This window comes from Octopus bimaculoides, chromosome 2, assembly GCF_046866305.1.
Source record: "Octopus bimaculoides isolate indiv1 chromosome 2, ASM4686630v1, whole genome shotgun sequence".
In the NCBI taxonomy this organism is placed as follows: domain Eukaryota; kingdom Metazoa; phylum Mollusca; class Cephalopoda; order Octopoda; family Octopodidae; genus Octopus; species Octopus bimaculoides.
Window position 1 is genome coordinate 85,058,562 of NC_142929.1, and position 16,854 is coordinate 85,075,415.

Below are 16,854 nucleotides of genomic sequence, written 5' to 3' on the forward strand. Positions count from 1 at the left end.
GCAGCTGTCTCACTAGAAATAAGGCATCAGTAGTGCTTTTACCTGGCACGAACCCAAACTGCATCTCATCTAAATTGATTCGCTCCCTAATTAGTTGGGCTATGACCCTATATATACATATATATACACACACACACACACACACACACATAAATACATACATACATATCATCATCATCATCATCATCATCATCGTTTAACGTCTGCTTTCCATGCTAGCATGGGTTGGACGATTTGACTGAGGACAAGTGAAACCAGATGGCTACACCAGGCTCCAATCTGATTTGGCAGAGTTTCTATAGCTGGATGCCCTTCCTAACGCCAACCACTCCAAGAGTGTAGTGGGTGCTTTTACGTGTCACCCGCACGAAGGCCAGTCAGGTGGTACTGGCAACGGCCATGCTCAAAATGGTGTATTTTATGTGCCACCCGCACAAGAGCCAGTCCAGGGGTACTGGCAACAATCTCGCTCGAAAATACTTACACATGTCACGGGCACAAGTGCCAGAAAGGCGTTACTGGGCACAGGTGCCATCCTGATTTCGCTTTCGCTTGGCCCAATATATATCTATATTCATATATATATACATAGAATTCAAGACAAGATGCCCCTGGGAATTCCTCTATGCTGATGACCTTGCATTAATTGCTGAGTCACTATCAGAACTAGAGGAGAAGTTTCAAGTGTGGAAGCAAGGACTAGAAGCGAAGGGCCTCAGAGTCAACCTAGCTAAAACCAAAGTCCTAATAAATAGGAAGGTAGACAAAACACAAACCCCTTCAGGTAGATGGCCTTGCTCGATCTCTAGAAAAGGTGTAGGTAAAAACTCTATAAGATGTACCCAGTGCAGTTATGGACACATAAGAGGTGCAGCAATATCAAAGGAAGGTTAACTAGGAAGTTAGTTTTTGTATGTGGCAGATATTCAGGAGCAATATACACTGAAAATGTGTAGAAAACAACTTCTATCACATTCCAGGGAGAAAAACAAGATGTAGTTGATAGCTTCCGCTATCTCGGTGCATGAGTCCAGTGAGTGGCAATTCCACCATGACAACTAGGCATTACATTTTACAGATTAATCTGAACACTAAAGGGTTAAGGCTGATAAAGGGCTGACATGGGGGAAGCTATTCAGTCCTATCATCAACATTAAGGTTGGTAGTAATTCTTCTCGCTTCGATATTCACCTCTTTATGTAAGTTACCATTTGTTTTCTTATACATACCTGTAATACTATTTGAAAGGAGCCTGTTGTAAAGGTTTTATTCTACAGCATATAAGTTTTTTTTGTTTTATTGGACTTCATGAAAATTTTGTCTGAATTCCTAATATTTTTCATCTTGTCGTTCATAGTTCTCTGAAGTGCATTACTGATTTTATGAAATCTAATCTTTCTAACAAGTTCGATCAGGTGCCTTTTGAAAGGTACTAAATCCAAGTTGGAGGTGGGTTTTTTGGAGACTCACATCTCTTTCTCACAAGGATAAAAATATGAATCCCCTAGATTTAATTTTTCTGCTATATTCCTTCTCAAGTTCCTTGTATTATGGTTTCTACTTCCTGCACTGAAGAGTACGTTGATATTTAATTAATTTGATTTAATTCAATCATAGATATACATTATTATATCTCTGTATGAAACAATCGTCTGCAAGAATTAAACTTCTTGTATATTTTAACAACTTGGCTCCGCCATTTTTAACTAAATTGATGAGTTTTATGGGACGTCATTCCATAAATTCACCATACATTATATATCATCATCATCATCATTGTTTAACATCCACTTTCCATGTGCACATGGGTTGGACAGTTTGACTGAGGACTGGCTAGCCAAATGGCTGTATTAGGCTCCAATCTGATCTGGCAGAGTTTCACGAGAGCCAGTCAGGCGGTACTGGCAATGGCCAAGCACAAACGGTGTTTTTTATGTGCCACCTGCACAAGAGACAGTCCAGTGGCACTGGCAATGACCTTGCTCGAATGTTATCTTTCACGTGCCAGTAAGGCGATGCTAGTAACGATCACACTGAATGGTGCTAATGTGCTACCAGCACGGGAGCCAGTCAGCAGCCCTGGCAATGATCACAATCAGATGGTGCTCTTAGTGCTCCACTAGCACGGATGCCAGTCAAGCGGTGATGTCATCGAATTTGATTTCGATTTCACTTGCCTCAACAAGTCTTCGCAGGCAGAGTTTAGTGTCCAATGAAGGAAAGGTAACCATAGGTGGGCTGGTTACACCACTGGCATAGGCCACGGGTTATGGTCTCACCTGGCTTGCCGGGTCTTCTCAAGCACAGCATATTTCCAAAGGCATCAGTCACTAGTCATTGCCTCGGTAAGGCCCAATATTTGAAGGTCCTGCTTCATCAATTCATCCCAAGACTTCCTGGGTCTACCTCTTCCACAGGTTCCCTCAACTGTTAGGGTGTGGCACTTTTTCACACAGCTATCCTCATCCATTCTCGCCACATAACCATACCAGTGCAATCATCTCTCTTGTACACCACAACTGATGCTTCTTAAATCCAACTTTTCTCTCAGGGCACTTACACTCTGTTGTGTATGCACACTGACATTACACATCTATCAGAGCATACTGGCTTCATTCCTTGTGATCTTATGCATGTCCTCAGCAGTCACAGCCCATGTTTCACTGCCATGTAGCATGGCTGTTCATACACGTGTGTCATATAGTCTACCTTTTACTCTGAGGGAAAGGCCCTTTGTCCCCAGCAGAAGTAGGAGCTCTCTGAACTTTACCCAGTCTATTCTTATTCTAGCAGCTACACTTTCAGAGCACCCACCCCTGCTACTGACTTGGTCACCTAGCTAACAGAAGCTATCAACTACTACTAGTTTTTCTCCCTGGAATATGGCAGAAGTTGTTCTCTGCACATTTTCAATGTTTATTGCTCCTGAACATCTGCCACATACAAAAACTATCTTCCCAGTTAGCCTACCTTTGATATTGCTGCACCTCTTATGTGTCCATAGCTTACACTGAGTACATCTTATGGAATTTCTACCTACACCTTTTCTACAGATCGAGCAGGGCCATCTACCTGAAGGGATTTGTGGTTTGTCTGCCTTCCTACTTATTAGGACCTTGGTTTTAGCTAGGCTGACTCTAAGGCCCTTCGATTCTAATCCTTGCTTCCACACCTGAAACTTCTCCTCTAGTTCTGATAGTGACTCAACAATTAGTGCAAGGTCATCAGAATAGAGGAGCTCCCAGGAGCATCCTGTCTTGAATTCCTCTGTTATTGCCTGGAAGACTATGATAAATAGGAGGGGGCTGAGGACAGAACCTTGGTGGACCCCTACCCGGAATTCTTCATTGTACTTGTTGCCAACTCTCTCCTTACTGATGCGTCGCTGGACATGGATTGCACAGCTCTCACTAACCATTCATCTATCCCTAGTTTCCTCCCTGATCACCACATAAGGGATCGGGGGACCCTGTCAAAGGCTTTCTCCATGTCAACGAAAGCCAGGTACAGAGGTTTATCTTTGGCTAGGTATTTCTCCTGTAGCTGTCTTACCAGAAATATAGCATCAGTGGTGCTTTTCCTTGGCACAAACCCAAAGTACATCTCATGTAAACTGACTCTCTCCCTAATTAGTTGGGCTATGGCCCTCTCCGTGACCTTCATTACCTGATCCAACAACTTGATACCTCTGTAATTATTTGTATCTAAAGTGTCACTTTTACCTTTGTAGCAGTTGACTATGGTGCAGCTACACCAGTCATTGGGTATGACTCCTTCATGTATCACCTGGTTAACTATACGGGTGACTAGGCTATAACGGACACCGCCAGATATTTTGAGCATCTCTGCAGTGATTCCTGATGGGCCAGGGGCTTTCCCTGTCTTCATCCTCTTAATTGCTTTATCTACCAATGTACTATCAATATATATTTAATATATATATTCCTTTATTTGTTTCAGTCATCTTGACTGTATCCATGAACTGCCTTTAATCGAACAAATATATATAATATATATATAAATAAGCAGAAAATGGAGAAAACTTTTGATCAACAAACAAACTGACCAACATCAATTATTTTTTTAATACAAAACATAACATTACATAACATTTCTTACAGCCATTTCAGCTGCCAATGTCAATCGGTGCTTACAAAGAAAATTCTGAAAATAATATTCACCATCTTTATAGCACATTCGATCTAGTACAATGGAGCTTCATCAGAGTGAATACAAATACATAAAATAAAATAAACGAATGGAAGAGGGAAGAGGAAAAAACAGGGCTTCGAGATGAGTTTAAAGATAAACAAAATACCATGTGAAAGGTTGGCTGGGTTGTAAAACATTAATTCAAATGCCTATGTATTATGAGCGTGAGCATTAACTATTCAATCACATATCAATTACAATTAAAAAAAACAAAAAAATTTTAATGGACAAAATAATTAAATAAGTGTAATCTACAGCTATCGAAATATATTTCTAGATATCTCAAAAAATATTAATCCAAACTTGTTTATGTCTCAGCGAATCTTTCGCTATTATAACATACAACAATATGTATGTGAATATAATTAAGCATCAGGGTTTTACTTTATCTAGAACTGTAATAAAAGTTGTAAAAAAAATATAAATGATAATTATATCTTTAATATATAATAACTCTTCTATTTACTTAAAGCTATTGATATAAATAAATATTGTTTAAAGTAACTAATAGGAATGTTCTATAATTATTGTTTATCATAGGGAGAATTCCATAATAAATATGAAGATAAACTTATGGCTGTAAACACTATAACCTAAATACCCCATAGATGCAGGGTTAGGCTATAATAATGGATATCAACATATTACCAGTTTTTTAGAAGTAACTGGATTTGGAGCTACTTAAACAAGGTTTATTATTCAAAGGCAGAACTCTGTAAATAAGTAAAAATTAAGTAATATAATAAAACAAGTATTAAGGATTGCTCATGATAAAATAATTAATACTATTATTTTTTAATAGTTTCCTTATTGACCACCTGACAAGGAATCAGGGGACCCTGTCAAAGGCTTTTTCCATGTCAACATAAGCTAGATACAGAGACTTATCTTTGGCTAGATATTTCTCCAGCAGCTGTCTTACCAGAAATATAGCATCAGTGGTGTTTTTCCCTGGCACAAACCCAAACTGCATCGCATCTAGACTAACTCTCTCCCTATGACCCTCTCTGTAACTTTCATTACTTGATCCAATAACTTGATACCTCTGTAATTATTTGTATCTAAAGCATCATCTTTACCTTTGTAGTAGTTGACTAAGGTGCTGCTACACCAGTTATTGTGTATGACTCCCTTGTGTATCATCTAATTGACTATACAGGTGACTAGACTATAGCCAACACTGCCAGATATTTTAAGTATCTCTGTGGTGATTCCTGATGGGCTGGGGGGGCCTTCCCTGTCTTCATAGTCTTAATTGCTTTATCTATCAAAGTACTGTCAATTCAGATAGCTGGTCCATCTGTTGGGGTGACTTTCGGCAGATTCTCTTTCTCCCATTCCTTATCTTCATTTAGCAACCTTTCACAGTGGCGTCTCCAAGTCTCTCCTAGCAGCCTCATTAAATACAAGTGAGCCGTCATCTATGTGGACACATTTCTCTCCTGTGACATCACGATTCATACACTGTCTTGCAACATGGAGGAATTTCAACCATGTTTCGTGGTCTGCTACTACAACAGCTCCTTTATAGGATCCAGTTAGCTCAAGACATCATCAGGAGGAACCACGTCCGGTTTCGGCCCCTACTCCTCTACCGTTTTGACGTGGCGGGGCACCTCCTTTCGGAGGTGTCTTCAGCTCTGGTGTTGGGTGTGCATCTTCTTTCTTCTATTCCCTGGCCTCTTCGATGCAGCATCAACGAGTGTCAGCGTCCGACTGATCGTCATGTCAAGTTCCCCTTTTTATATCTGCTGCTAGGCTCCAGCAGGCAGCCCCAGCTAGTTGTTACGTGACACTGTCTAAATTTCCCGCTGCTAGGGTCCAGTAGGCAGCACCAGCAAGTTGTCACATGACACTGTCTAAACTTCCCGCTGCTAGGCTCCAGCAAGTAGCCCCAGCAAGTTGTCACATGACACTGTCTGAACTTTAACTGACAATGGAGGGCGCGAAGCCACTTCAGTGTCAGCCTGTCAACCTAGACATGTTATGACTTTCAAGCCATATTCGGTCTTCCCGCTTCAGCCATATATAGAAGCTGGCTTTTTCGACCGCCTCCTGTATCCTCCTTATCAGTTCAAATCTGGTCCTCACGACCCAGAACATTGGCAAATTTTTCTTATCTGCTTCCCCTCTGATTAAATAAACTTGTCTCCTAGCTTCCCTTCTGGCAGTCTGATACAATTCCCTGCTACCACTGCTCTTCCAGTCATTCCATGCCTGTTTCTTTTCCTTAATGGCCCTGTCAACTACATTGTTCCACCACCATGTTACCTTGGGTTGAGAGGAGACTTTGCACCATCCACAGATCTGGTTGGTAACCCTCAACCGGTTGTCCCATAGAAACTTCCAGTTGTCTTCCACATCATGTGATGCTATATCCTCCTCTATTTCGTCAAAAGCTTCAAGTAGTACATCTCTAAATCTCTGTTCATTCGCAGGATCCTTAAGCTTCCAGACCCTTCTTCGCCATGCTGGTCGTCTTCTGGGCATCCATTTAGCCCTGATCCTTAAGTCGCTAACTACTAATCTATGTTGAGGGGTGCATTCTACACCTGGGAGGGTTTTGACATTTATAAGTAGCCATCTTTCCCATTTCCTGGTGAGAATGTAGTCAATTTGACTAGTGTGTCTACCAGATCAGTAAGTGAATAGGTGACTGGCAAGTTTCCTGAAGTTAGTATTACAAACCATAAGATCATTTGCATTGCAGAACTCCAGAAGCCTGGTTCGCTCCTCATTGTGGGAACCAAAACCATAGCCTCCATGTATGCCATGGAAGCCCCCTGCGTGTTGTCCAATATGCCTATTGAAGTTGTCAGCCACAAAGTGAATGTCCCTGTCATTCGTCAATGAAGTAGTCTGCAAGAGGGTGTCATAAAATCAGTCTTTCTGTTCATCAGGTAGCCCCAGCTGAGGGGTATAGGCTGATATAATGGTTGCTAACCCATATTGCAGCACTAATCTAATCTTAAGTATTCTATCACAGACTATAACTACCTTGATTACCTTATCAACCCATTTCTCTGCAAGAAGTATACCCACACCCTCAACTCCATCAGTGTTCCCTGCCAAGAAAATCTTATACCTATGTTCTTTGCCTACGAGGAACCTACCAGAACTTCCCCTCCACCTTACTTCTTGGATGCAGCACAAATCTACACGTCTCCGTTCAAGCATCTCAACAATCTCACCAGACCTACCTTTCAGTGTGCCAACATTAAGTGTGCCAACCCTGAGGTTGTGGGAGGTGTGGGCATGTAAAACCATGGGATGGGGGACAGCAGTGTCATGTACCTGAAAAGAAAGCATGCATTTGGCAGAACTCATAGCCTTCAACCTGCATACACTACACCATCATTATTATGCACTACACAATCATATTACATAGGAGATAAAGACTAAGTAGGGATGGGGGAACATTAAGCCTTTGGAGGTGTTCATGGAAGAGACATCCGATAGAGGTCAGAGGATGAAGACTTCTGGTACAGGTGGTGGAGGTGGGATGGGCGGGCACACCGCGAAACAGCAAAAACTCAGGCTACCAGTGTAAGAGAATATTATGCTAATAATGAGATAGAATTGGGCATTTGAAATTTTTAACTAGAGCTACAACCAAGAGTTTTTGGTCAGCCAAACTGTGACAAAATTAGATAAATAGATGAATAAGTGACGATAATAAATGAGCATGATAGAGAGGGAGAAAGAGGGAGAGCTGGATCGAGCAAAGTGAACCTAAGTTTCATTTTTATTTTAAACATACAGCGTGGAAGACAAAACTGTGTTTCCATACACAGACAATAAAATAGAATAATGAAATGAACTAATAAGGTAATTATGATCTGCACTGAAAAAAGAGAGGTTTAGATGTACTAGGCTGAAAAACAAGATTGCTTATCTGAACATCTGATTTTCTACTCCTTTTGGCGAGGTGTTAAAATGAGATAGGGGAATCTGAATGAGCTAGTTTATATAGGGTGGAGTGGAGGAAGCGGAGATGAAGTGTTGGGAGAAGCAAGTGGTTATCGAAACAGAGAGAGAGATACAGATATACACACAAATACACTTATACACATACATATCAATACACATAGATGCATATATATACATCCATATAGACATATATACACAAATACCCACATTAACAATAAATGATATACACACACATATATACATGAATACAGAGAGTTCCATACACATACTTGTACACATAAATATACATGCATATACACATACACACATATATATATACATATATACATATATTCGTCCAACCCAAGCTTGCATGGAAAGCAGATGTTAAACGATGATGATGATGATGATGATATATATATGAGGTATCAAGTTGTTAGATCAGGTAACGAAAGTCACAGAGAGGGTCATAGCCCAACTAATTAGGGAGCGAGTCAGTTTAGATGAGATGCAGTTTGGGTTCGTGCCAGGGAAAAGCACCACTGATGCTATATTTCTGGTAAGACAGGTGCAGGAGAAATACCTAGCCAAGGATAAACCTTTGCACCTGGCTTTCGTTGACATGGAGAAAGCCTTTGAGAGGGTCCCGCGATCCCTTATCAGGTGGTCAATGAGGAAACTAGGGATAAAAGAATGGTTAGTGAGAACTGTGCGAGCCATGTACAGAGACGCTGTCAGTAAGGTGAGGGTTGGCAACGAGTACAGTGAAGAATTCTGGGTAGAGGTAGGGGTTCACCATGGTTCTGTCCTCAGCCCCCTCCTATTTATCATAGTCCTCCAGGCGATAACAGAGGAATTCAAGATGGGATGCCCCTGGGAGCTCCTCTATGCTGATGACCTTGCATTAATTGCTGAGTCACTATCAGAACTAGAGAAGTTTCAGGTGTGGAAGTCGGGACTAGAATTGAAGGGCCTTAGAGTCAACCTAGCTAAAACCAAAGTCCTTAATAAGTAGGAAGGTAGACAAAACACAAACCCCTTCAGGTAGATGGCACTGCTCGATCTGTAGAAAAGGTGTAGGTAGAAACTCTATAAGATGTACTCAGTGCAAGCTATGGACACATAAGAGGTGCAGCAATATCAAAAGCAGGTTAACTAGGAAGTTAGGTTTTATATGTGGCAGATGTTCAAGTACAATAAACACTGAAAATGTGCAGAAAACAACTTTGTTTACTTTGAAGGAAGCGAGGAATTCTCTAATGTTAAGAGAAAGCTCAATCTTTTCTTCTACCACTGACTTATGTTCTGAAATAGACTCATTACAGGACTGACTTTCTGACTTAGAAAATTTTCAAGACGATGTTAAGAGTTTACTTAAGGAGAAACATGAAATAGACTGGCACTAATCTCTACCCACAGAATATAAGAAAATCCCACTTAACAAAAATGGAAAAATATTCCAGTTCACTGAGTACTTGAAACAAAAACCACTAATAGAAAGAATAAGCCACACTAAAAGCCTAGCATGATGTACCAAAAAGTTTATAAGATTTCACCTTCAAGGTTGTCTCCAAACAATCCTGGATGACAAAAAGAAATTCCTACCAAGTATCTTCTAAACCAGTGTTTCCCAACAAGGGGTGTGGGAAAATTGGGGTGGGGCATGCATTAGCGTGGGTTGTGAAAATTTTTGCAAGTGACTTGAGTGCACACTAGTCGACCCTAAGCCTATCTTTGAACATTGAAATGGAAAAAAAAACATGGCCATGCAATATCTACACTTAAACAATAGGAACTGATGTAGTTATGACCAATCAGTGTACCAAGTGAGGTATCTGCATTTGTTAGGCGTTTGTTTACTATCCGTTTGTTAATAAAATTTTCCGTTGACCCTATGTAAAAATAATTTCTTCATTCCAAATCCACCCCACATCTATATACAATATTATTCTGTAAACGGTGAGTGTGTAACACCCAAAAAATAGTAAAATGTAGTTGGCAAAAATGTTAATCAAACAGACCGAATTAAGGATTTTAAATTTTGGGTAAGAGTTTTGAAGTGGCTAGTTTAAGTTGGAATAATTATATGAATAAGAGCGCTCATGTGAAAACAGAGGCAAATTGTAACTCGCAAATGAATATTGTTGGCAATACTGTGCAACCAGTTGATAAGAGCTTGCCACAGCTGACAAAGTACTGATTTTTTCCAGCTGGGTGTGTGTTACATTTTTTCCTGTTGGGGGTGAGGAATTTTGAGGAAAAAATTTTAAGAAAAAGTGTCCTAAGTCAAAGAGAACACACATGTCAAATTTGGTGAAATTTGGTTGAAAATTGTAGGAGTAGAAGTGGTTCACACAACACACACACAGACAACTTGCCTTTTAATATAATATAATGGTTTAAGGAATAATTCATAAACATTTTTTTCAAATTTAAAAATGCATGCAGAAATAAAATGTATTAGCAAAATGTTTTATGTTATTTGAAAGAGAATTTTTTGCTCTACAAGATAGTGTTTTTATTTTTTTTATTTTATTGATTTTTGTGTATTTTCAGTTTGAACACCATTTACTTTTTGCATTTACTTGAGGTGTTAAGCTTGCCGAAGCTGCTCATGAGATTTATACTGTGTATGGAGAAGGAAAGGAGCAATGTCTCAAAGTACTGCCCGCCATTGGTTTTCGCACTTCAAGAATGGGAATTTTGACCTCAAGGATGGATCACACACATTGGTCAACCAATTGAGTTTGATGAACCTTCTCCACTGAGTGAAGGTGGTTCACCACAGTCTTTTTTTTTATCACAGTCCATCTGCTCCACCAATTCTCTGGCCGTTTGAAGTGGATTTTCATGAAGAAGTTGATTAATTTACTCTTCATCAAACTCAATTGGTCGACTGATGTGTGATCCGTCCTTGAGGTCAAAATTCCCATTTTTGAAGTGTAAAAACCAATAGTGGGTGGTTCTTTGAGGCATTGCTCCTTCTCCATACATAGCACAAATCTTACAAGCAGCTTTGGAAGGCTTAACAAAAAAGCAAATGGTGTCCAAAATGCTCAGTTTTGTCCACTTGACATTCCATTTCAATGATCTGAAAATACACAAAAATCAATAAAATTTAAAAAATCAAAACACACTATCTTGTAGAGCAAAAGATTCTCATTCAAATAACATAAAACATTTTGCCAATGCATTTTATTTCTGCATGCATCTTTAAATTTGAAAGAAAATGCTCATGAATTATTCTTCAACCCAATATTTATATTTCATTGTTCAATTTATACACCCACCAACCCACCCAATCATTAGCGAAGACAAAACCATTTATGTTTTGAAAATAAGTTACCCAATCAAATTCAAATGCTTATTTGTCAAATTAGATTATATCAAATCATGTATTATATGTACCATCATAACTTTATTCCAGTCTTGAATACAACTGTCTGGCAAATGGAAACATGAAACTGAGTAACAGTTCTGTGTTTCTGCAGCTTTAATAAAAAGAAAAGCATATTACTCTACCCTCAGTATTTGAGTACTATTTTTTTCCACCTTCTTTTGCATTTATATGTTTACTCGTGTGTGTGTGTGTATGTATGTATATATGTGTGTGATGTATACACACACATATATACATACATTTGTATACACATACATTTGTATACACATACATTTGCGAAATTATATTTATTCCTTTTTTTATATTTTGAAAAAATTATTACACATCTATCAATCAATCTCCAGATCAAATGAAAATACGTACATACACACACACACATACACAAATAAGCATAACTACAGTTTGAATCCCCTCCTGACTTTCTTTCATCATAACTTTTTACAAAAAATTTTAATGAAATCTTAAATTTCAAGGTTGTAGTTTACATTTTTGTTCATCTTTTTTAAAAAAGAATTTCAAATTGTTCTCCTGGTTTTGTTCCTCATAACTGCCTTTGAAATGCAAAAATATGTTCCTGTGGGCATAGATAACAATTATGTAGATAAAATTAAAGAAAAAATGCTCATGTTTTGGAAATTGATGGAAAGAAAGTTGGGGAGTTCCCAAATTCATCTTCTAATTAGTTATATGTTTAAATTTTATCAACATAACCAAAATGTACAATGGTGAAATTGCAAACAAGCAAAATTTCATTAAAAACATATACATTGAGAAAATAAACCTGAGAGGGAAAGAGAAAGAATGACCTAAAATTCCTTTAAAATATTCTTTTTAATTTCAACAACATAATCATACACCTTGAAAATGCATCTCTGCAAACTTCCATTGCAAAATATATGCATTTTTCGCAAAGTCATGAAAAAATATAACTGAAGGAGACTCTGTGTCTGTGTGTGTGTGTGTGTGTGTGTGTGTGTGTTCCCATGAAATTAAACATGAGAATATTCTCTGTTTAAAGGTCTATTTTTCCAAAACAACCAGTAATATGTTTTGTTTGTCATTCATCATCATCATCATTGCTTAATGCCCGTTTTTCATCCTAGCATGGGTTGGATCGTTTGACAGGAACTAGCCAGCCTGAGAGCTGTCCAAGTTCCAATTATCTGTTGTGGCATCGTTTCTACAGTTGGATACCCTTCCTAATGTCAACCACTTTACAGAGTGCATTTTACATAGCAGTGGCACCTGTAAAGAACTTGCCTGTATGCATGGATGACTGCAATTTTACTTAGCATGATGCATCTTCCTGAGTACAGCAAATCGCCATAACTCCTGGTCACTTGTCATTTCCTCAATGAGGCCTAGCATCTTAAGATCTTTTCTCGACACTTCATCCCACATCTTCCTGCATCTACCCCTTCAATATGTTCCCTCTACAATAAGAGATTGACACTCCTTGACACATATATCCTCATCCATACACATCAAATGACCAAACCAGCACATTCTTCTCTCTTGCACACAACATCTAATGCCTCTTATACCCAATTTTCCTCTTAAATCATTTACACACTGACATTACCCATCCAGCAGAGCATACTAGCTTCATTTCTTTCAAGCCTTAACAAGTCCTCTATAGTCACAGCCCAGGTTTCACTGCCATGTAGCATGGCTATATGTACACACATCATACAATCTGCCTTTCACTCTGAGGAAGAGGCCCTTTGTTACCAACAAAGGTAGAAGCTCTCTGAACCTTGCCCAGCCCGTTCTTATTCTAACAACTATGCTTTTGCCTTTTCTCCTCCACTGCTAACTCAGTTGCTTAGGTAATAGAAGTCATCTACCAGGATTTGAAGAAGTCTATTGTCTGCACATTTTTAGTGCTTCTTGTACCCAAACATTTACCACACACAAAGTCTATTTTCTCTGTTAGCCTTCTTGCGATACAACTACACCTCATGTGTCCAAAGCTTGCAGTGAGGAGAGCATAGAGAGTTTCTACCAACATCCTTCTTACATATCAAGGAGGGACTTGTGATTTGTCTGTCTTCCTACAGGCTAGGACTTTGGTTTTTGCTAAATTAAATCTAATGCCAACTTTCATCTAACTGACAGCATCCCTGTACATGGCTTGTACAGCTCTCACTAACCACTCATTTTTCCCTAGTTTCTGCATAGACCACCAGATAAAGGAGCTGGTAATCCTGTCAAAGGCTTTCTCCATGTTGACAAAAGCCAGGTATAGTGGTTTATTTTTGGCTAAATACTTCTCCTACAGTTGCCTAACCAGGAATATAGTTTCGGTCGTACTTCTCCCAGGAACAAAACCATACTGCATCTCATCTATGCTAACTCTTTCCTAATTAGTTGAGGTATAACCCTCTCTGTAACTTTCATTACCTGGTCCAACAGTTTGATACTTCTGTAATTATTTCTGTCTAAGGCGATCACCTTTACCTTTGTAGCAGTTGACTATGGATATGACTCTCTTGTGGACAACCTGACTAGGCCATATCCCACTCTGCAAAATATTTTAAACATCTCAGTAATGATTCCTGATGGGCCAAGGGCTTTCCCTGTTTTCATATCCTTAACTGCTTTATCTACTAAGCTACTGTCAATCTGAATAGCTGGTCCCTCAGTTGGGTCTATATTAGGCAGACTCTCCTTCTCCCATGCATTCTCCACATTTAACAGCCTTTCATAATGGCATTTCCAAGCCTCTTTCTTTGCAGAATTACTGCAAGCGAACCATCATCCATGCGGACACGTTTCTCTTCTATGACATCAGGATCTTCTCTCACACACTGTCTTGCAATCCAAAACTCTTCAAGCCTCTAGCCCTCGCTCTACAGAAGATTGGCTAACTTCTTCTTTTCTACTTCTCCCCTGGCTAAATATACCTATTTCCAGGCCTCCCTTCTGGCTATCTGATACAGTTCACTGCTACCACCACACTTCCAGTCATTCCAGGCCAGTTTCTTCTCTCTAATGGCCCTGTCAACTATACTATTCCACCATCATGTCACCTTGGGTTGAAAAGAGACTTTTCACCAGCCACAAATTTGGTCAGTGGCCTTCAACAACTTGTCCTGTAGGAACCTCCAGTAGTCCTTCATGGTATATGTTGCAATATTCTCCTCTTTTTCGTCAAATGCTTCAAGTCACATGTCTCTCAATCTCTGTCCATTCAGAGGATCCTTAAGCTTCCAGACCTTTCTTTTCCACCCTTGTCTTCTTAATGGCCTTCAAGCCCTGATTCTGAAGTCGCTAATAACAATGCTATAGAGCTTGATAATATGTGTTGTGTGCTTGTGTATGTGAAATTCCGTCATTTAAAAGGAACAGTGCTTTATTTTAATTTTTTTTTTTTTTTTCGCTTTTTCAATATAAACTATGGTGTTAAGGGAAAATTTACAACAAAATTTACAGTTTCAACTCCAGCCACTATAGAATTCTTTCACTTTCCCTTACCTCATTTAATATCTCCAAATACCACTCACTTTTTCACCATCTGTTGTATTAGTCTTCTACCATCAAGTGTGCCAACAAACAAAAGCACATTTATGTTTTATATGTGATTATTTCAATCTTTCATAAATTTCCTGAGAAAGATGAAAAGAGAGAAAAAGAGTCACCCTGTGCCACTCCCACCCCTATGAAAATGGAAGCTATGATGGTGACAATGAAGACAAAAGAAATTCTTACTTGAGTTTTCCAGCATATTCTAATTCAATTGCACACCTTTCCTTCAAAAAATGTGTGTATTTTTCACATACTTCAATACCTTTACAAGTGTGGGATGATATATTTTCATATTGGTCCTGTAATTAGAAACATACGTACAAGAATTATAAAACTGAAGTAAAATAATATAGGAAATATAAGAAAAGAATTCTAAAGTATAACTTTATTGCTACTAACAGATATTCATTTCTGATATTCTATCAATATTCAAAATGCTAACTACCTGAACAAAATTAAGCAATCATGAAGTGGACTTGTAACCTTACTATATGAGCACTTTACTTAAATTTTTAAATGTATTTCTGGAACATTTATCAGTAAATTTCTGTGATATAAAATAGGCCATTATCAAAAGCAAACATTGCAAAACTTTTTCTTTTTATCAAAAGCCATTAACCTACTTATAAAAACTGCCAAATGAAATTTGTAAACTGATAAAGAAATAATAGAACATTTACTGCAAGGAGGATTGTCATAAGTAGTTTAGAAAGTAATAGCTTATATCAACTACCAGTTCTCAACAGCCATCCAATCTGTTAGAGATAAGTTATGTCATCCTCCAAACAAACCTTACAGTCTTCAATAAAGGATGTATAAGACAATGTAGTCCCTGATATACAAACAGGAAGAAAATGGTCATGATTGTATTGTATTTGACCTGCTCAATCAGGAATGAGGTGGGTTCCACAATAATATTCATTAAAAAGATGAACAATATGAAACAGGGTTTTATGATAATTGTAGCACAATGAATATGACCTACTTAGTATTCAATTCAAATCCTGAAAGATACACCCCACCCATTATTTTTTTCTTATTTATTAACTCACAAAACAGTTCTCTACCATAAATGAATGCAACAACTGTCCTGACTGTATGTAATCACAATCAAATAGTGTTGTTGTTTTGACTAAAAAAAATGGAACTAAGAATTCTTATGTATGAGAAACAAAGTTCTGCCTCATTTTAGAAAGAACTTCTTGTCAACAAACTTCCTGCTTGCACCATGTACATTTTTTCTTCTTTTTAGCATTTTATCATGTAAATTTCTCTGGATTTGTCTTCCTTCAACTTTCAAGCATAATATGTCAAGCAGGGAGTTAGAATTTGGTGATATGATTTATTATATTTTTTTTATTTATTAATGATTTACTTAGAGAAAGAAAGTGTTAATTGGAAAAAATAATTAATATTTCAATGTCAGTTGTAAGCACAAGGTATCTACATGATATCTGAATTTATCAATTCTGTGCAGGAGTAGAACCATCACAAAGTTGATATTACATCAATGTTTTCTTTCAAGATAGGGTTAGTAAATGGTAAGGATTAACAAGAAACAATATACTGATATATTTTAAATGCAGGGTTTCTGCATACTAGTAAGTTTATAAGGAGAGAATAATTATTGCAATAGAATAAATAACACTAACAATTTGTTGAGCCTTACAAAACTTCTGAACGGAGGAGATGAAGATATATTTTGGAATGCTTCTTCTAATGGTAGTTGTGCAACTTTCAAGTTATAGAAGCTAGATGGGCTTTTCTGATATAAAGTAAGTCATTATCAAAAGCAAACATTGCAA

General features: G+C 38.2%; 1 protein-coding gene across 1 annotated transcript in view; it reads right to left on the reverse strand.

Moving 5' to 3' along the window:
- LOC106872534 (cdc42-interacting protein 4 homolog) overlaps positions 1–15,353 on the reverse strand; it is a 298,471-nt gene extending 283,118 nt beyond the window's left edge. The window contains exon 1 of the mRNA XM_052965856.2: positions 15,233–15,353. The gene's annotated coding sequence lies outside the window, so the exon portion shown is untranslated. The remainder of the gene's footprint in view (positions 1–15,232) is intronic.
- Positions 15,354–16,854: the final 1,501 nt, after the last annotated feature.